The 21,092-nt window shown below is 40.6% G+C and overlaps 1 pseudogene; it reads right to left on the bottom strand.

Annotated features, from left to right (window-relative positions):
- Positions 1–4,379: 4,379 nt before the first annotated feature.
- LOC132344624 (heat shock transcription factor, Y-linked-like) lies at positions 4,380–6,032 on the bottom strand (annotated as a pseudogene).
- Between the last annotated feature and the right edge of the window lie 15,060 nt (positions 6,033–21,092).

Genomic DNA, 21,092 nt, shown 5'->3' with positions numbered 1-21,092 from the left:
GATGTGGGCTCAGGAGTGCTTCTCGGGGCTTGAACATGGGAAGGACCCAGCCTGCTTCAGTGCAGGGACTGAGAGGTGCTCTCAGGAGTATTTTGGGGGGGCTTGAACATGGAAAGTACCCAGCCTGCTTCAGTGCAGGGACTGAGATGTAGAGTCAGAAGTTTTTTCGGGCATATCAATAAGGGCAGAACCCAGCCTTGTTCAGTGCAGCGCGTGAGATGAAGTCTCAGTAGTGTTTCTGGGGGGTTGAACAAGGGAAGGATTCACCTTAGTTCAGGGGCAGGGAGTGAGTTTTCGGTTCAAGATTGTTTGTCGGGGGCTTGAACAGAGGCAGAAACCATCGTGGTTCAGTGCAGGGACGGAGATGTTGGCTCAGGAGTGTTTGTCATGGATTTGAAGAAGGGAAAGACCCAGCCTAGTTCAGTGCAGGGACAGAGATGTTGGTTCAGGAGTGTTTGTCAGGGATTTAAAGAAGGGCAGGACCCAGCCTAGTTCAGTGCAGGGACCGAGATGCAAGCTCAGGAGCGTTTGTTAGGGAATTTGAGCAAGGGCAGGACCCAGCCTATTTCCGTGCAGGGACCAAGATGTGGGCTCAGGAGTATTTGTTGGGGGATGTAACAAAGGCAAGACCTAGGCTGGTTCAGTGCAGGGACCGAGATGTGGGCTCAAGAGTATGTGTTGGGCCACTAACAAGTGCAAAACTTAGACTCGTTCAGTGCAGTGTCCGAGATGTCGGCTCAGGAACATTTGCCGGTGGCTTCATCAAGTGTTTGTCCCAGCCTAGTTCAGTGCAGCGACTGATATGTGGGCTCAGGAGTATCTGTTGGGGGATCTAACAAGGGCATGACCTAGACTGGTTCAGTGTAAGGACCGAGATGTAGGTTCAGGAGTATTTCTCGGGGTTTTGAACAAGGGCAAGACCCAGGCGTGTTCAATGCAGTGAGTGAGAGGCAGGATCAGGAGATTTTCCTGGCGATTGAACAAGGGCTGTTGCTGCTTCTGCTAAGTCGCTTCAGTCGTGTCCGACTCTGTGTGACCCCATAGACGGCAGCCCACCAGGCTCCTCTGTCCATAGGATTCTCCAGGCAAGAACGCTGGAGTGGATTTCCATTTCCTCCTCCAATGCATGAAAGTGAAAAGTCAAAGTAAAGTCACCCAGTCGTATCCGAATCTTAGCGACCCCATGGACTGCAGCACCCCAGGCTCCTCTGTCCATGCGATTTTCCAGGAAAGTGTACTGGAGTGGGGTTCCCAGGACATACCTAAGTTCATGGTAAGGGAGCAAATTGTAGGCTCACGATTGTTTGCCTGGGGCTTGAACAAAGGCAGGTCCAACCTGCTTCAGTGCAGGAACCCATTGTGGGCTCAGGAGTATTTCTCGGGGCTTGAACATGGGCAGGACCCAGCCTAGTTCAGTACAGGGACCGAGATGCAAGTTCAGGAGTGTTTGTCAGGGGATTGAACAAAGGCAGGACACAGCCTATTTCAGTGCAAGGACCGAGATGTGGGCTCAGCAGCATTTGCGGGTGTCTTCAACAAGTGTTTGACAGGTAATACAAAAATATCTATTTCACATATCCAAACATGATCACATGAAACATGGAATTTTTTCATATTTGTCATGTGAAAATATTTGTGAGGTCTTTCCTTCATGAAATATTGAATACTGTCTATTTAACACTTGAAAAACCTGTGTTAATTTTCCTACAAGAAATATAGAATTTTCCCACAGATTTTCATGCTTGGGCTCTTAAATTCTCTATATTTTCATTAAGAATGTTTGGAAGGTCTTCTGATACGAGATTTGGAATTCTGTGCATATCCCATTTGACAATCTGGGGAGAAATGTTCTATATGAAATATGAATTCTCAATTTTTCACATGTGAAACACTTTCCAGATTTGTACACAGGAAAGAGAATTTTCCATGATTCAGAAATTAACATCTGAGCTAAACCTCAATCATCAAACAGCTGTATTTCATGTATTTCCCAAATACCTATGGGAAATGGTATTTCCCGAATACCTATGGGAAATACATATGGAGTTTTCTGTTATTTCTTTGATGAAAATCTGGGTGAAGATTTCCCTACAAGACATAGGGAATTAATATATTTTACACATGTAAAATCAAAACCCTTATGATTATACAGTGGAAGTTATAAATAGATTCAGGGGATTCAACCTGATAGATGAGTGCCTGAAGACCTATGTGATATTGTACAGAAAGCAGTGATCAAGACCATCCACATGGAAAAGAAATGCAAAATAGTAAAGTTATAAGGCCTCACAAAGAGCTGAGAAGAGGAGCGAAGCTAAATGAAAAGGGGAAAAAGAACACTATGCACATTTGGATGAAGAGCCCCAAAGAATTGCAAGGAGAGATAAAACCTTCCTCAGTTATCAATGCCAATAAATAAAGCAAATCAATAGAATTGGAAAGCCTAATGATCTCTTCAAGAAAATCACAGATACCAAGGGAAAATTTCATGCAAAGATGGACACAATAAAAGACAGAAATGCTACGGATGTAACAGAAGCAGAAACTATTAAGAAGAAATGGGAAGAATACACGGATGAACTATACACAAAAGGTCTTCATGACCTAGTTAAGCACGATGGTGTGATCATTTACCTGAGGGCCTGCAGTCCTGGAATGTGAAGTCTAGTGGGACTTAGGAAGCATAACTACAAACAAAGCTCGTGGAGGTGATGGAATTCAGTTGAGATATTTCAAATTCTAAAAGATGATGCTGTGAATGTGCTGCCCTCAATATGCCAGCAAATTTGGGAGACTCAGCTGTGGCCAGAGAACTGGAAATGGTCAGTTTTCATTCCAACCACAAAGAAAGGCAATCCAAAGAATGTCCAGACTGCCACTTAATTGCACACATCTGACACACTAGCAAAGAACTGCTCGGAATTCCCCAAGCCAGGCTTCAACAGAATGTGAACCATGAGCTTCCAGATGTTCAAGCTGGGTTTACAAAGGGGAGAGGAACCCAAGATTAAATTGTCAACACCTATTGGGTCCTCCAAAAAGCAAGAGAACTCCAGGAAAGCAGCTACTCCTATTTGACTATGCCAAAGACTTTGATTGACACAACAAAACGACACAAGAAAAAAAATCACATCAAAACGTGGAATATTCTTCAAAACATGGGAATACATGCCTCCTGAGATATCTTACATCCATGTAAATATAATAAATATTTATCAACTTGGAAAAATTTCTCAGTAAGTAGGAAAGGTGAATTATGATAGTAGTGCAGGTTATAGAATGTTGTTGAGTAACGTGTAGAGCATTTGATTGGTTATTACATTTCTTTATTGATAATTCAGTAAGCACTTAAAATGTGTCATATGCAGGCTCTATGTTTCAGCTGTTGCAAAAGATACATAAAGTAAAGAGGGTAGGCCCAAAACACATTGAAGATATCTGTGCTGTCCGTCGTAGGAGGGCAAACAGAAGTTCCTTCCAACCCCAAGGAAGAGTTGAGACCAAGTTGTGAGAAGGGACTTAGCATGACTGAAAATAATATGTGTGATTGTAGCTTCAGAAGAGAAAGATAATGAAATTACTAAGCGAAACAGATATCATCCAAGAACTTTTTAACCATGCTGATGTGCTGCAGGAATTTATTCTGTCTCTGTGGGGACTGATAAGCAACATCTGAACATGCATTTGGAATTACAGGGTGGAATTTTTGTGTCAGGAAATAAAGATGTGCCTTAAGGACAGCAGAGCAAAAATGACCCTATAGAATACCACTTGTAAAGTACATATCTTGTGCTGACCATGGGCCAGTCACTGCTAATGTCATGCTATCTTTGGTATCACAGTGATGGTATAATTGTGATCATGATTTTGGATGTGCTACAATATATTTTCAAGGATGAAATGAATTTCTATAATGAAACAATCTGATGTCTAATCTTTTAAGACTCTACCAGTAACTAATAGAATATAATACGTGAATGCACTGAAGTTCATACTGTGTATTTTCATTTTTCTAATTTTATTTGCATCTTTTTCTTCACCCATACCATGATAATTTAGACACCCCTTCATTTCAGCAGGGATGATTTCAGAAATCTCTTTACATCCATTACCTCATCCATTACCTCTTTTCCCTTGGTTCTCATTTTCTTGCTTACAAATATTATATCAGGTGTCATTTACCTAGGATGCATAACAAATGTTTTCTTGAACTGAAGAGTTTGGAAAACCATGCAGTAAAATAGGCTACCATTGAACTAAAGCCTCATTTTACTCTTCTTTGTTTTAAAAGAGAAAATGAAACTATGAAGATGAACATGTAAATTTATTGTTCAAATACAGGAATTGTAGGTATTTGTTGACATCTCCCAACGTAAAGTTCAATCTTCCTTAGGCTCCATAATCTGACACGTATTTGATAGGTCAGTTTTAATTAGCATGGTTTTCATATAATGATTGTTGATGAGCTGACTTGAAAGAGAAGAGGCAGTTGTTGGCACTGAGAACCATGAGTTGCCTCTCTCTTGCAGGTTAGGAAAAGGACTGTCATGGCCTGACATATCGCTATGCCTGACTGGAAATTTAGAAGGTTCAACCATCAGTCTGGAATAACTGCTCTGTAATGGGGATACAAAGTGATTCTGAGAAGTAGATGTAGCTGTTGTAGCAAAGTGCTCAACGTGGCCATTTACTTGAGTGTGGCTGCTATGTGAGTACCAATTAAAAATGCTCAACTTTTTTAAAACAGCAGGTTGATCTACCACAATCTGGTCTGTTTGTCTAACTAATATTGGTGATGGGTTAGGTAAGTCACATGGAGATAGGGCATTTGTATTAGTGACTATCTGGCTGGTATGAGGCTCTTGTATGAAAGGCACACTTAAACATATGGAGGCTGAAAATGCACTCTCTCCACTAGTTTCTGGAAGAAATTCAGAGTTACAGTCATCTTTGTTGACACTTGTTTTAACATGCTTCTTGTTAACTTGAACTAATGAAGATATTGGAGACACATTGTTAATCCCAAACTCTTCTTTGCATTCTTAATAAAAGTTGAGGATGATCTCTTTTAAAATTTGGATTATAGTAGGTCTGTAACTAAAATCAAAGGATTAAATTATTTAGTTTCTTCATAAACCAAGGTAAAACTGACAAGCAAAGCTAAGTTATAAAAATGTATTCCTTTAATGAAGCCAATTAAATAGCATCAAATAAAACACCTCCATTAGTAGTTTTAAAACTAACAGGTAACATGTTAGAAAGAATATGCTCCTCAACTAAAAATATGTTGTATATATACAGTACATACTACTTTAAGTAGCTTTAGGACTTGTATCTGGTTTCATATTGCTAGGAAAGCTTTTTAAGCATTCAATATTTTAACCTTCAGCTGTTCTCAACTTCAAAAAATAAAACTTTTCAACAATTTGTTAGCTCAAGTTTAAATTTTGTTTTAGCTACATATGTGAACATGCTTTCTAGGTCACATGATTTAATCTTACATATTGCCAATAAGTGAAAATGTTGGAATACCCTACTCAAAAGAGAGATGTTTTCTTCTTCCAGAAAGACAGGTAGTGCAGCTGATCTTTGAAAAGTTTGTCGCTTTTTACTAAATCCGTAAGGGTTAAGCTGTCAAATTAAACTTTTCATATTCTTGGTTTCTAAAGATGCCTTTCTTTCCAAGACTTCTTTCTTAAAGAGTTCTTCATTGATCACTATACATTGCCTCTCTCATCCCACCAAATAGATTCAAACTGATCACTTTCAACTATATTCCAAAGTTTTTGTGGAAATGTGAGTGAAAGAAAATCTTTCACCTCATCTGTTTCAGAGACAGAATATTTGTAGCACGGACTTTTTATCACAAGATCCTCAGACAAAGTCTGAAGAGCATATTCTTCAATCATTGATCTCAAAACTGGGTCCCTAGTAAGTGTATAGTCATACAAAGAAGATCTAACAGAGGCTTCTGAACCAGTTGATTCATCCTTAGGAGGCCCATCTTGAATTTCTGAAGGAATATGTACCATCTCAGAGAAATCTTTCTTCAGATACTTTTCTCATTTGTCTGATTTTACACACTGCAACTTCACATGCTGCTTGGCTTGCCTACAGAGAGAAACTCTCTGGACCATCACAGAGGACCTCAAAGTCAACGCATACACACTGAGGAAACCAGAAGGGAAAGAGACACGTGTACCCCAATGTTCATTGCAGCACTGTTTATAATAGCCAGGACATGGAAGCAACCTAAATGTCCATCAGCAGATGAATGGATAAGAAAGCTGTGGTACATATACACAATGGAGTATTACTCAGCCATTAAAAAGAATACATTTGAATCAGTTCTAATGAGGTGGATGAAACTGGAGCCTATTATACAGAGTGAAGTAAGCCAGAAGGAAAAACATAAATACAGTATACTAACGCATATATATGGAATTTAGAAAGATGGTAACAATAACCCGGTGTACGAGACAGCAAAAGAGACACTGATGTATAGAACAGTCTTATGGACTCTGTGGGAGAGGGAGAGGGTGGGAAGATTTGGGAGAATGACATTGAAACATGTAAAATATCATGTAAGAAACGAGTTGCCAGTCCAGGTTCGATGCACGATACTGGATGCTTGGGGCTAGTGCACTGGGACGACCCAGAGGGATGGTATGTGGAGGGAGGAGGGAGGAGGGTTCAGGATGGGGAACACATGTATACCTGTGGCGGATTCATTTTGATATTTGGCAAAACTAATACAATTATGTAAAGTTTAAAAATAAAAAAAATTAGAAAAAAAAAGGTAAATAGCATTAAATTAATGTTGAGAAATAAACTGATGCATTCTAATAAAAAAAAAAAAAAGCTGTGACATCAAAAAATCTGTGATGTCTCCTAGCCATCAAAGGGTAGCTGTGACATCACAAAGTCACTGGTCTCCTAGACATTGAAGGGTAATGTTCAACCTGTGAACATTACTTCAGCATCAACTTAAAAATACAGCCTGCTTACAGAAATAGTAACCAAAACCATGAAGCATGCAAAATCTCATTCCTAAAGAATTTTTACACAGAAAAATCACATCAAAATCTACTTGGTTTCTGAAATAAAGGTGATTCATCACCCTTCTATACACACATTCTTAATATTCAGTACTGTTACCCAAGCAAACTTGGTCTACTGGCTTCTGTGCAATAAAATCTATCAACTGCCTGGTTTCAATTACTCTGTGGTCTATTTACTTAACTTTCAGCCTGCTTGGGGCTTCAGCATCTCTAAATCTGTTCACAGGATATTGCTCAGGATGTTATCGATGGCCCTTGAGGAGGAACTAAAGACCCTTGAATTTGCTTAATGGCTAAATCATTATTATTCTCTATCACTTGATTAATCACTAGATTCTGTCTTTATAGCTTTGCTGATTAAAATTACTTTTGAACACAAGGAAATCTACAATCTCCTACCTCTCTCTCTCACTTTTCATACTTATCAATTTAAGAAGGGCTGCTTAGAACAGGAGAGGAAATAAAGTGTTGGACTTAGAGCTCGATCATAAATGTGACAGAAAATCTCAGTTGCAGGTTCGATTTCTTTTTCAGGTTTCCCAGCTCTTGGAGTGTTTGAGTCAGCAACAACTTTGGCTATTTCCTGTTGAGCTGGACCATGGAGTTGGAAATAATTTTGGAATCTAATCTTGGTATCAATATTTTCTGATATGAAAACATATATCTATATTATATATATAATATATATATATATATTTCTATATCTGCCTATTTTTGTCATAAACTGGACAAACATTTGAAAATTGGTAGATCTTTATTAAAAGCAGAGAGGTGAGTGATATAAAACAGTCCTCATATTTTACATGCAGCCAAGAAAACATATTTGGAAGTATTTCCACTTACATATATTCAACAACCGAGTAGACTTTTGAATCATTCTACATTTGGCTTTTAGTTTTTCCCATTTCTATTATACCTAACAGGAATTAAAAGCCATTGCACTTTTTTTATACACACACTCACGCACACACAGGTGTATATATGTCAAAATATAATTTTAGGCATCTTTATTTAGGTGACCAAACTCATTGCTTGCTCCCAAGATCTTAAATGAACTGTTTGAGAAGCCCTACATTACTTAATAACTTTCTTGTTAAACCATTCAGATCCTGTGTCTGAAAAGCTCTCCTTTAATCTAGCTCATCTTCCACTATTCTTTCTGTAATAAGAGGTAAGGCTCATACTTATGAGGACACCTTGAACCCATAAAATCACAACTCTCATTTACTTAGAGATATTGTTCAAAGAAAGCTGTTGCTCTTCTCACGTTGGACACAATTTTAATTTTTAATATAAATATATTTATTTTCATTGGAGTCCAATTGCTTTACAATATTGTATTGGTTTTTCCATACATCAACATGAATCTGCCACGTGTGCCCCATCCTGAACCCCCTTGCCTCCTCCCTCCTCATACCATCCCTCCTGGTTATCCCAGTGCACCAGCCCTGAACATCCTGTATCATGCATCAAACCTGGACTGGCGGTTCATTTGACATATGATATTATACATGTTTCAGTGCATTCTCCCAAATCATCCCACCCTCGCCTTCTCTCACAGGGTCCAAAAGACTGTTCTATACATCTGTTTCTCTTTTGCATTCTCGCATACATGGTTATTGTTATCATCTTTCTAAATTCCACATATATGCGTTAGTTTACTCTATTGGTGTTTTTCTTTCTGGATAACTTCATTCTGTATAATAGGCTTTAGTTTCATCCACCTCATTAGAACTGATTGAAATGTATTCATTTCAATGGCTGAATAATACTACATTGTTTATATGTACCACAGATTTCATATCCATTCATCTCCTGATTGACATCTAGGTTGCTTCCATGTCCTGGCTATTAGAAACAGTGCTGTGATGAACACTGGGGTACACGTGTCTCTTTCAATTCTGGTTTCCTCGGTGTGTATGCCCAGCAGTGGGATTGCTGGCTCGTATGGCAGTACTATTTCCAGGTTTGTTTGTTTTTTTTTTTTTTTTTTAAGGAATCTCCACAGTGTTCTCCATAGTGGCTGTACTAGTTTGCATTCCTACCAAGAGTGTAAGAGGGGTCCCTTTTCTCCACACCCTCTCCAGCATTTATTGCTTGTTGACTTTTGGAGCACAACTAATCTGATTGGCATGAAATGGTACCTCATTGTGGTTTTGATTTGCATTTCTCTGATAATGAGTGATGTTGAGCATCTTTTCATATGTTTCTTAGCCATCTGCCTCTTTGGAGAAATGTCTGTTTAGTCCTTTGGCCCATTTTTTTCATTGGGTCGTTTATTTTCCTGGAAGGGAGCTTCAGGAGTTGCTTATCTATTTTTGAGATTAATTCTATGTCAGTTGCTTCAGTTCAGTTCAGTTGCTCAGTCATGTCTAACTCTTTGCAACCCCATAAATCACAGCAAGCCGGGCCTCCCTGTCCATCACCAACTCCTGCAGTTCACTCAAATTCACATCCATTGAGTCGGTGATGCCATCCAGCCATCTCATCCTCTCTCATCCCTTTATCCTCCTGCCCCCAATTCCTCCCAGCATCAGAGCCTTTTCCAATGAGTCAAGTCTTCGCATGAGGTGGACAAAGTACTGGAGTTTCAGCTTTAGCATCATTCCTTCCAAAGAACACCCAGGACTAATCTCCTGTAGAATGGACTGGTTGGATCTCCTTGTAGTCCAAGGGCCTCTCAAGAGTCTTTTCCAACACTACAGTTCAAAAGCATCAATTCTTCCATGCTCAGCTTTCTTCACTGTCCAACTCTTACATCTATACATGACCACAGGAAAAACCATAGCCTTGACTAGATGGATCTTTGTTGGCAGAGTAATGTCTCTGCCTTTGAATATGCTATCAAGTTTGGTCATAACTTTCCTTCCAAGGAGTAAGCATCTTTTAATTTCATGGCTGCAGTCACCATCTGTAGTGATTTTGGAGCCCAGTAAAATAAAGTCTGACACTTTTTCCACTGTTTCCCCATCTATTTCCCATGAACTGATGGGACCAGATGCCATGACCTTTACTTTCTGAATGTTGAGCTTGAAACCAACTTTTTCACTCTAAAAAATGATGTACTGTACCACAGAGAGAAATAGCCATACTCAAAATTACAATTTATAATAATTGTAAATGGAGTGTAACCTTTGAAAGTTGCATAAAAAACTAAAAAAAATTCTTAATATTAAAGTCAAAAGATTGAAGTTTTCACTGGCAGAATATTTGAAGAGGTAAAATCTTAGTATAAATACTGGTAAACTTAAAATTTACTTTGACATCAAAACCTAATGGGTAACACTATCACTTGCCACTCCGTGTCATTTAACTTTCTTTTTTAATGTAAGATTTATGTTATAACAAAAGAAAAAAAATAAATATTGTTCCTTCATTCACCACCCGCCCCCCCAAAAAAAAGAGGCTTTGTAGTTCCTCTTCACTTTCTGCCATCAGGGTGGTGTCATCTGCATATCTGAGGTTATTGATATTTCTCCCAGCAATCTTGATTATTGATTCCAGCTTGTGCATCTTCCAGCCCAGCATTTCTCACGCTGTACTCTGCATATAAGTTAAACAATCAGGGTGACAATATATAGCCTTGATGTACTCCTTTTCCTATTTGGAACCAGTATGTGTTCCATGCATAGTTCTAAATATTGCTTCCTGACCTGTATATAGGTTTCTCAGGAGGCAGGCCAGGTGGTCTGGTATTTCCATCTCTTTCAGAATTTTCCACAGTTTATTGTGATCCACACAGTCAAAGGCTTTGGCATAGTCAATAAAGCAGAAATACATGTTTTTCTGGAACTCTCTTGCTTTTTCCATGATCCAGCAGATGTTGGCAATTTGATCTCTGGTTCCTCTGCCTTATCTAAAACCAGCTTGAACATCTGGAAGTTCACAGTTCATGTATTGCTGAAGCCTGGCTTGGAGAATTTTGAGCATTACTTTACTAGTGTGTGAGATGAGTGCAATTGTGTGGTGATTTGAGCATTCTTTGGCATTACCTTTCTTTGGGATTGGAATGAAAACTGACCTTTTCCAGTCCTTTGGCCACTGCTGAGTTTTCCAAATTTTCTGGCATATTGACTGCACCACTTTCACAGCATCATTAAAAGGGGACAAAAGCCCTAAACAGACATTTCTTTAAAGAAGACATACAGAGGATGGTATGGGGAGGGAGAAGGGAGGAGGGAGGAAGGTTCAGGATGGGGAACACATGTATATCTGTGGCAGATTCACTTTGATATATGGCAAAAACCAATACAATATTGTAAAGTTAAATAAAATTAAATAAAAATAAATAAAGAAGACATACAGATGTCTAATAAACACATGAAATATGCTAAAAATAATTCATTATTAGATAAATTAAAATTGAAATGAGTATTCATCTCACACTGTTCAGAGTGGCCACTACCAGAAATTCTACAAGCAAGAGTGAAGTAAGCCAGAAAGAAAAACACCAATACAGTATACTAACATATATATATATGGAATTTAGAAAGATGGTAACAATAACAAGACAGCAAAAGAGACACTGATATATAAAACATCAGTGTTTGGACTTTTGGACTCTGTGAGAGCGGAAGAGGATAGGAAGATTTGGGAGAATGGTATTGAAACATGTATAATATCATATATGAAATGAGTCACCAGTCCAGATTTGATGCACAATACTGGATGCTTGGGGCTGGTGCACTGGGATGACCCAGAAGGATGATATGGGGAGGGAGGAGGGTTCAGGATGGGGAACACATGTATACCTATGGTGGATTCATGTTGATATTTGGCAAAACCAATACAATATTGTAAAGTTAAAAAATTAAATTAAATTAAAAAAGAAATCATGGAAAGGGTGTGGAGAAAAGTTATCCCTAATACACTGTTGCTGGTAACACAAACTGGTACAACCTGTATGCAGAAGAGTTTGGAGATTCCTTGAGAAACTTGGACTAGAACTGTCATATGACCCAGCAAACCCATTTCTTTGCATATACCCAGAGGGAATTAGGATTGAAAGAAACACATGTACCCCAATGTTTATTGCAATTCTTTTTACAGTAGCTATGACATGGAAGTAATCTAGATGCACATCAGCAGACGAATATATAAGGAAGTTGTGGTATATGTACAAATGGAATATTACTCAGTTACAGAAAGGTATATATTTGTGTCACTTTTAATGAGGCAGTTCAACCTGCAGCCTATTATTCAGAGTGAAAAAAGTTAGAGAGAGGCAAATATTGTTTATTAATGCATATATAATGCATATAAATGGAATTTAGGCAGACAGTGACAATGATCCTACATGGAGGCTAGTAAAGAAGATCCACATATAAAGAACAGACTCAGACTCAATGGGAGAGTTCAAGGATGGGATGATTTGAGAACATAGCATTGAAACAGGTACATTATCATATATAAAAGAGATGACCAGTGCAAGTTCAATGCATGAAAGATGCACCCAGTGCTTGTGCTGTGGAAGAACCCAGAAGCATGGGGTAACACAGGAGGTTTGAGTTGTGTTCAGGTATTGAGGACACATGTTTTCATGTGGCGGGTTCATGTTGATGTATATATCAAAAACCATCACAGTAATACACAGTAATTCTATTCTAATTAAAATAAATCATTTTTAAAAGAAATATGAAGAAATTTTAAAAAATGCATTCAGAAATAGCGATGACAAGCTCTAGAACACAACCTCAACAGTTGTTTCATACCTATTCAAGAAAGTGGGCTTAGGAGGGGCAGAACATGTGTGCTGGTGTAGAAGCTGAAAGTCAAAGAAGATAAGCTTGAGATTGCAACTATGTATTTGGAGCATGACCTCAGTATCATAGTCTAAGTAGTGGAAGATGCATGTGGCAGAATGCAAGCTTAGTAGATTGGGATGCCTACTCTGGAGCATAGGCTCAGTATGAGTTAAATGCATGCACTTGAGCATCCTTTCAGGAGTGACGGTACATGTGTTTCAGAGTGAAGATAAATAGGTGCAGCAAAAGTTCTCTAAAATGTTGGACAAATACTGGTAAGAAGGAAGGTTCAGAGTGGAAGCTCAGTATTTGTGGGACTAATGCTATAGACTTAAATTGAAGAAAGTAGGGAAGACCACTAGATAATTCAGGTATGACCTAAATCAGATCCCTTATGATTATACAGTGGATGTGACAAAAGATTTAAGGTATTAGATTTGATAGAGTGCCTGAAGAACTAGAGATGGAGAATCATGAAATTGTAGAGGAGGCAGTGATCAAGACCATCCCCAAGAAAATAAATGCAAAAAGGCAAAATGGTTGTCTGAGGAGGACTTACAAATAGTTAAGAAAAGAAGAGAAGCGAAAGGCAAAGGAGAAAAGGGAAGATATACCCATATGAATGCAGTTTACCAAAGAATAGCAGGAGAGATAAGAAAGCCTTCCTCGGTGATCAATGCAAAGACATAGAGGAAAACAATAGAATGTAAAAGACTAGTGATCTCTTCAAGAAAATTAGAGATACCAAGGGAACATTTAATGAAAAGATGGACACAATAAATGACAGAAATGGTATGGACCTAACAGAAGCAGAAGATATTAAGAAGAGATAGCAAGAATCTATACAGAAAAGATTGAAGAACCCGACAGAAAAGATCTTCATGATCCACATAATCATGATGATGTGATCACTCACCTAGAGCCAGACATCCTGGAACATGAAGTCAAGTGAACCTTCTTTCAATTCAGTTCAGTCGCTCAGATATGTCCGACTCTTTGTGACCCCATGAATTGCAGCACACCAGGCCTCCCTGTCTATCACCAACTCCTGGAGTTCACCCAGACTCACGTTCATCAAGTCAGTGATGCATTCCAGCCATCTCATCCTCTGTCATCCCTTTCTCCTCCAGCCCCCAATCCCTCCCAGCATCAGAGTCTTTTCCAATGAGTCAACTCTTTGCATGAGGTGGCCAAAGTACTGGAGTTTTAGCTTTAGCATCAGTCCTTCCAAAGAAATCCCAGGGCTGATCTCCTTCAGAATGCACAGGTTGGATGTCCTTGCAATACAGGGGACCCTCAAGAGTCTTCTCCAACACCACAGTTCAAAAGCATCGATTCTTCAGTGCTCAGCCTTCTTCACAGTCCAACTCTCACATCCATACACGAGCACAGGAAAAACCATAGCCTTGACTAGATAAACCTTTGTTGGCAAAGTAATGTCTCTGCTTTTGAATATGCTATCTAGGTTGATCATAACTTTCCTTCCAAGGAGTAAGTGTCTTTTAATTTCTTTGCTGCAGTCACCATCTGCAGTTTTTTGGAGCCCAGAAAAATAAAGTCTGACACTGTTTCCACTGTTTCCCCATCTATTTCCCATGAAGTGATGGGACCAGATGCCATGATCTTTGTTTTTTAAATGTTGAAATTTAAGCCAACTTTTTCACTCTCCACTTTCACTTCCATCAAGAGGCTTTTTAGTTCCTCTTCACTTTCTACCATAAGGGTGGTGTCATCTGCATATCTGAGGTTATTGATATTTCTCCCAGCAAACTTGACTCCAGCTTGTGTTTCTTCCAGTCCAGAGTTTCTCATGATGTACTGTGCATAGAAGTTAAATAAGCAGGGTGACAATATACAGCCTTGAAGTACTGCTTTTCCTGTTTGGAACCAGTAAGTGTTCCATGTCCAGTTCTAACTGTTGCTTCCTGACCTGCATACAGATTTCTCAAGAGGCAGGTCAGATGGTCTGGCATTCCCATCACTTTCAGAATGTTCCAGTTTATTGTGATCCACACAGTCAAAGGCTTTGGCATAGTCAATAAAGCAGAACTAGATGTTTTTCTGGAACTCTCTTGCTTTTTCCATGATCCAGCAGATGATGGCAATTTGATCTTTGGTTCCTTTGCCTTTTCTAAAACCAGCTTAAACATCAGGAAGTTCATGGTTCACATATTGCTGAAGCCTGGATTGGAGAATTTTGAGCATTACTTTACTAGCAGGTGAGATAAGTGCAATTGTGCGGTAGTTTGAGCATTCTTTGGCATTGCCTTTCTTTGGGATTGGAATGAAAACTCACGTTTTCCAGTCCTGTGGCCACTGCTGAGTTTTCCTGGCATATTGAGTGCAACACTTTCACAGCCTTATCTTTCAGGATTTGAAATAGCTCAACTGGAATTCCATCACCTGCACTAACTTTGTTCATAGTGATGCTTTTAAGGCCCACTTGACTTCACATTCCAGGATGTCTGGCTCTAGGTCAGTGATCGCACCATCGTGATTATGTGGGTCATGAAGATCTTTTTTGTACAGTTCTTCTGTGTATTCTTGCCACCTCTTCTTAGTATCTTCTGCTTCTGTTAGGTCCATACAATTTCTGTCCTTTATCAAGCCCATCTTTGCATGAAATGTTCCCTTGGTATCTCTAATTTTCTTGAAAAGATCACTAGTCTTTCCAATTCTGTTATTTTCCTCTATTTATTTGCATTGTTCTGTGAGGAAGGCTTTCTTATCTCTTCTTGCTTTTCTTTGGAACTCTGCATTCAGATGCTTATAGCTTTCCTTTTCTCCTTTGCTTTTCACTTCTCTTCTTTTCACAGCTATTTGTAAGACCTCCCCAGGCAGCCATTTTGCTTTATTGCATTTCCTTTCCATGGGGATGGTCTTGATCCCTGTCTCCTGTACAATACCACAAACCTCATTCCATAATTCATCAGGCACTCTATCTATCAGATCTAGGCCCTTAAATCTATTTCTCACTTGCACTGTATAATCATAAGGGACTTGATTTAGATCATAACTGAATGGTCTAGTGGTTTTCCCTACTTTGTAATTTAAGTCTGAATTTGGCAATAAGCAGTTCATGATCTGAGCCACAGTCAGCTCCTCGTCTTGTTTTTGTTGACTGTATGGAGCTTGTCCATCTTTGGCTGCAAAGAATATAATCAGTGTGATTTGGGTGTTGACCATCTGGTGATGTCCATGTGTAGAGTCTTCTCTTGTGTTGTTGTAAGAGGGTTTTTGTTATGACCAGTGAATTTTATTGGCAAAACTCTATTAGTCTTTGCCCTGCTTCATTCTGTATTACAAGGCCAAATTTGCCTGTTACTCCAGGTGTTTCTTGACTTCCTACTTTTGCATTCCAGTCCCCTATAATGAAAAAGACATCTTTTTTGGGGTGTTAGTTCTAAAAGGTCTCGTAGGTCTTTATAGAACCATTCAACTTCAGCTTCTTCAGGGTTATTGGTTGGGGCATAGACTTGGATTACTGTGATATTGAATGGTTTGCCTTGGAAATGAACAGAGATCATTCTGTTGTTTTTGAGATGGTATCCAAGTACTGCATTTCAGACTCTTTTGTTGACCATGATGGCTACTCCATTTCTTCTTAGGGATTCCTGCCTGCAGTAGTAGATATAATGGTCATCTGAGTTAAATTCACCCATTCCAGTCCATTTTAGTTCACTGAGTCCTAGAATGTCGACATTCACTCTTACCATCTCTTGTTTGACCACTTCCAATTTGCCTTGATTCATGGACCTGACATTCCAGGTTCCTATGCAATATTGCTCTTTACAGCATCGGACCTTGCTTCTATGACCAGTCACATCCACAACTGGGTATTCTTTTGCTTTGGCTCCATCCCTTAATTATTTCTGGAGTTAGTTTTCCACTGATCTCCAGTAGCCTATTGGGCACCTACTGACCTGGGGAGTTCCTCTTTCAGTATCCTATCATTTTGCCTTTTCATACTGTTCATGGGGTTCTCAAGGCAAGAATACTGAAGTGGTTTGCCATTCCCTTCTCCAGTGGACCATATTCTATCAGATTTCTCCACAATGACCCGCCCATCTTGGGTTGCCCCACAGGCATGGCTTAGTTTCATTGAGTTAGACAAGACTGTAGTCCTAGTGTGATTATATTGACTAGTTTTCTGTGAGTATGGTTTCAGTTTGTCTGCCCTAACCTTAGGAAGCATCAATACAAAGCTAGTGGAGATATGGAACCCCAGTTGAGTGATTTCAAATCGTAAAAGATAGTGCTGTGAAAGTGCTGAATTCAATCTGCCAGCAAATTGGAAAACATATCAGTGGCAACAAGACTGGAAAAGGTCAGTTGTTCCAGTATATGTATTTTAGAGCTTGTTCTCTGTAGCGGTGAAATGTGTCCCACAAAGAGTTAGACAGGATTGAAGCAATCTTGTGCAAGTAGTTGCAAGATTTTTTTTTTTTTAACCTGTGGCAGCTTTTCTCTAGTGAGAATTAACTGTGAAGGTGGAGCAGGTGCTTTGCTTTCAGGGACTCTGGTGGCACCAAATGTACAGGGTGCAGGGACACAGACTGATTAGACCACAGGAGTTATGGCCCTATCAGAGTCTTTTTTTGAGCTTCTTGTAGCTGGTGATCAGAAGCCCTCTTTGGCCAATCCTTCTCCCTAGTTCCACCCATTCAGGCACTTAGAAGGCTTCCTTGCCTGGGATCCTTCCCTGTTGTTCAATGTGTCAGCACATAGAGAGACGCCCTTGGCTGGGATCCTACTCTGTAGATCAGTGCATCAGGCACTTAAAGGAGTATCGTGAGTGGGGTTCTACTCTAGTTTTGTGCATCAGGCACTTAAAGGAGCACCCTTGGTGGTGTCCAGCTCTGTATTTAAGTATGTTAAGCATTTGATGGATCAGCCTCACTATTGTAGTAACTGCTGATGCTAGCATGTGGGGAGAGAGAGGCTATGGTGATTGCTTCACCCCATACATGTGACTCAGTGATATCGCCTTGCTTCCATGGCTGCCTGGCTTTCCTCTACAGGTGTATCCTACCACAGTCTCCTCCCTCACAACCCCTCTCTCCATCTCTCCACAGTAAACAGCAGCCTTCACCCAGGAATTGCTCCAGAATACCTAAACTCCAGCTCCCAGCCACTGTGCCTTTCAGGGGACACATGCCCTTGTCTGGGGTATGTACGGCTATAGCAAGGACTCTCTGATTCTCATTGCATCTAGGTTTCCACAGATCAGCTGTTTCACTCTCAGCTTATGTTTATTCTATGATTCAGACAGTTCCCCCACTGTGGGATTAGACCACTTCTTCAGTTCCTTCACCCACTCAGGGCAGATCCAATCCTACTAACACTCCTGTTTTTAACCCCCAGTTCTTTCATCCTACTGAGTTTTGCATGCTTCTATATATTCTTTTCCACTGGTCAGGTACTCCTGTCTGTTTTCAGCTGATGTTCTGATTACTATTCTGTGTTTGAAGGTGTATGTCTGATGGATCCATGGAGAGATGTACTCCACAACAGATGTATAGAAAAACCTTCCCATGTTAAGTTATGAAGAAGGAGGATATTAGTTCAACCTCTTCTGCTGGGAAGGTTTCCAGGAAGGAGGACAGCATGTTTTGTGTTGATGGATTGAGAGCAGATGAATTTATTGGAAGGCATTTGGGTATGTAGCAAGGAAAGGAATATGAGTGGTGGGGGGTGGGTATGTCATCCTTCAGTTCTCTCTCCCTCCAGAAGTTTCTATGCTATGGACCATGGTCACAGGGCTCCCAGAGGTCAGTGAGAGAGGAATGTTTGGTGACTTCATCAAAGCCTGACCCATAGAAGGCTGCCTCTCAGCAGCCAACGTTAGACTTCTGGGCCATCTGCCAGGCTCAAGAAATGACCTACTGGGAACTCTCTGGTAGTCCTGGAGTGGTTAGGACTCTGCAATTTCACTGCTGAGGGTGTGGATTCTATCCTCAGTTGAGGAACTAAGATCCTGCAAGCTGCATTGGCAGGCCACCTAAGAAACAACAACAGAAATACAGATATGACCCGTTCCCACCTTTCCTTCCATGGACAACCCCAAGGCCAAGTCCAGTCCACGTCCATTGCTGTGCTCAAGGAGGAAGCTCCCTGGGGCTTGTGGCCATGGAGTGACATGTGGTCAGCCTGAGTGTCCACCAACAGGGCTGGGCATCTCACACCAACTGACCTGGTACCCAGGAGGAGATCAGGCCCTGAGGACACAGGCTGGTGCCTGCTGACCTACATATCAGGGCTGTGTGAGAAGTGGACTCTACAAGGTGACCAGGAGGCACACTTTTCAAGAGGGCACTCATCCAGGTGGCCAGGTTCTACCCACCTCCTATGTCTCTACGGGACAGCTTGGCGCTTCCGTTGTTCTCACAAACCTTTGCATTTTCTACTCTCCCAGGGACAGCTTTATCTCAAGAGACGGTTGTTCATATGCCCAGTTGTATCTGCAACCCCATGGACTGCAGCGTGCCAGACCTCACTGTCCCTCACCAATTCCTCAAGTTTGCCCAAATTCCTGTCCATTGCATTGGTGATGTCATCAGCTGTCTAACTCTCCGTCACCCTCTGCTCCTCCTGCCCTCAGTCTTGCCCAGTATCAGGGACATTTCCAGGGAGTCAGCTGTTCACATCACATGACCAATACAGGGGAACTTCAGCTTCAGCATCAGTCCTTCTACCAAGTATTCAGGATTTATCTCCATTAAGATTGACTGGTTAGATCTCCATGCTGTCCAAGGGACTTTCAGGAGTCTTCACTAGCACCGCAACTTGAAGGAAACAATTCTTTGGTGCTCTGCTTCCTTGGGGCAGCAGCTCTCACAGCTGTTCATGAATACTAGGAAGACCATAGCCATGACTAAACAGACCTTTGTCAGCAGAGTAACTTGTCGCTGCTTTTCCACACACTGTCTAGGGTTGTCACTGCTTTCCTGCCAAGAAGCAACCATCTTTTGATTTCATGGTCACCATCACAATTGCAGTGATTGTACACAGCCAAAGAAGAGGAAATCTGTCAGTACTTCCACCTTTTGCCCTTCTATTGGCCATGGAGTGTTGGGGCCAGAGGCCACATTCTTAGTTTTTTTAATACTTAGTTTTAAGCTGCCTCTTTCACTCTCCTTTTTCCTCACCTAATCAGTGCACAGTGTCTGGCTTCCTAATACTTCTGCTCTCAGTTCTAATTCCCTGAGTAAGAAATCACAAAAGGCTGGTTTTGCAGTTTAAATGCAAGGGTGGGACAGAGAGGGACCAAAACATAAGGGACTAGGACACATTGAAAAACTCATTCAGTGACCACCTGCACCACCTGCTTAGCCACAGTATTAAAGGGGAAGTGAAAGTGTCAGTCAGTCTTGTCTGATTCGCTGTGACTCCATGTACTGTAGCCAGACAGGCTCTTCTATGGAATTCTCCAGGAAAGAATACTCGAGTGGGTAGCCACTCCCTTCTCCAGGGAATCTTGTCCATTCAGGGACTAAACCTGAATCTCCTGAATGGCACGTGGATTCTTTTACCATCAGCCACCAGAAAGCAAAGATCAAGGTGATTCTGATTTCCAGGACATTCCTAAACCAAAATTTGGTGGTCCATGCAGGTCCCAGCTCCTTCTGTCATATGAACGGGTATACTTGGATCCCTCCACTCTCAAAGGGTGCTGTCATTTTGTTTAGCTGCTAAATATGCTTTGAATCTTAGAGGACTTGGTCTCAGAAAAGAGCTCTGGTGGGAAAAGAGAATGAGTAACATTCCTAGTGCTTTAAGAGCCTAGTGCTGCCAGACTGGCAGAGAACCAGGATTTGAAGGACATTTTATCTTTAGCATGTGGCTTAAGGTAAAAACTTAAGGATTAAGGTTTAAAAGCAAAAGTCACAGATGAATCACACCAAGGAGAAAAATGCCACGTTACACTCAACACTGAAATACTGAACTTAGAGGTGACTTTTTTGACAATTGGGAATGGTTTCCTTCAGATTTTGAATAAATAATTGTGTGTGAAAATTTTTATTGATGTGAAAACAAAATAAAACCTGTAGGGATATTAGTGGCATAAAAGCACATATAGACAATGGATTCAGGGATACTGGGTTGTCTCTTAGAACCTGGAGGCTTCCCTGGTAGCTCAGATAGTAAAGAATCTGCCTGCAATGCAGGAGACCCAAGTTCAATCCCTGGGTTGGGGAGATCTCCTGGAAAAGAGGATGGCTACCCACTGCAGTATTCTCACCTGTAGAATGCCATGGGCAGAGAAGCCCGGCAGGCTACAGTCCAT

This window comes from Bos taurus, chromosome Y (genome assembly GCF_002263795.3).
Source record: "Bos taurus isolate L1 Dominette 01449 registration number 42190680 breed Hereford chromosome Y, ARS-UCD2.0, whole genome shotgun sequence".
Classification (NCBI taxonomy): Eukaryota; Metazoa; Chordata; class Mammalia; order Artiodactyla; family Bovidae; genus Bos; species Bos taurus.
Note: the sequence above shows the minus strand (reverse complement) of the source record. Positions and strands in the feature narration are given on the sequence as shown.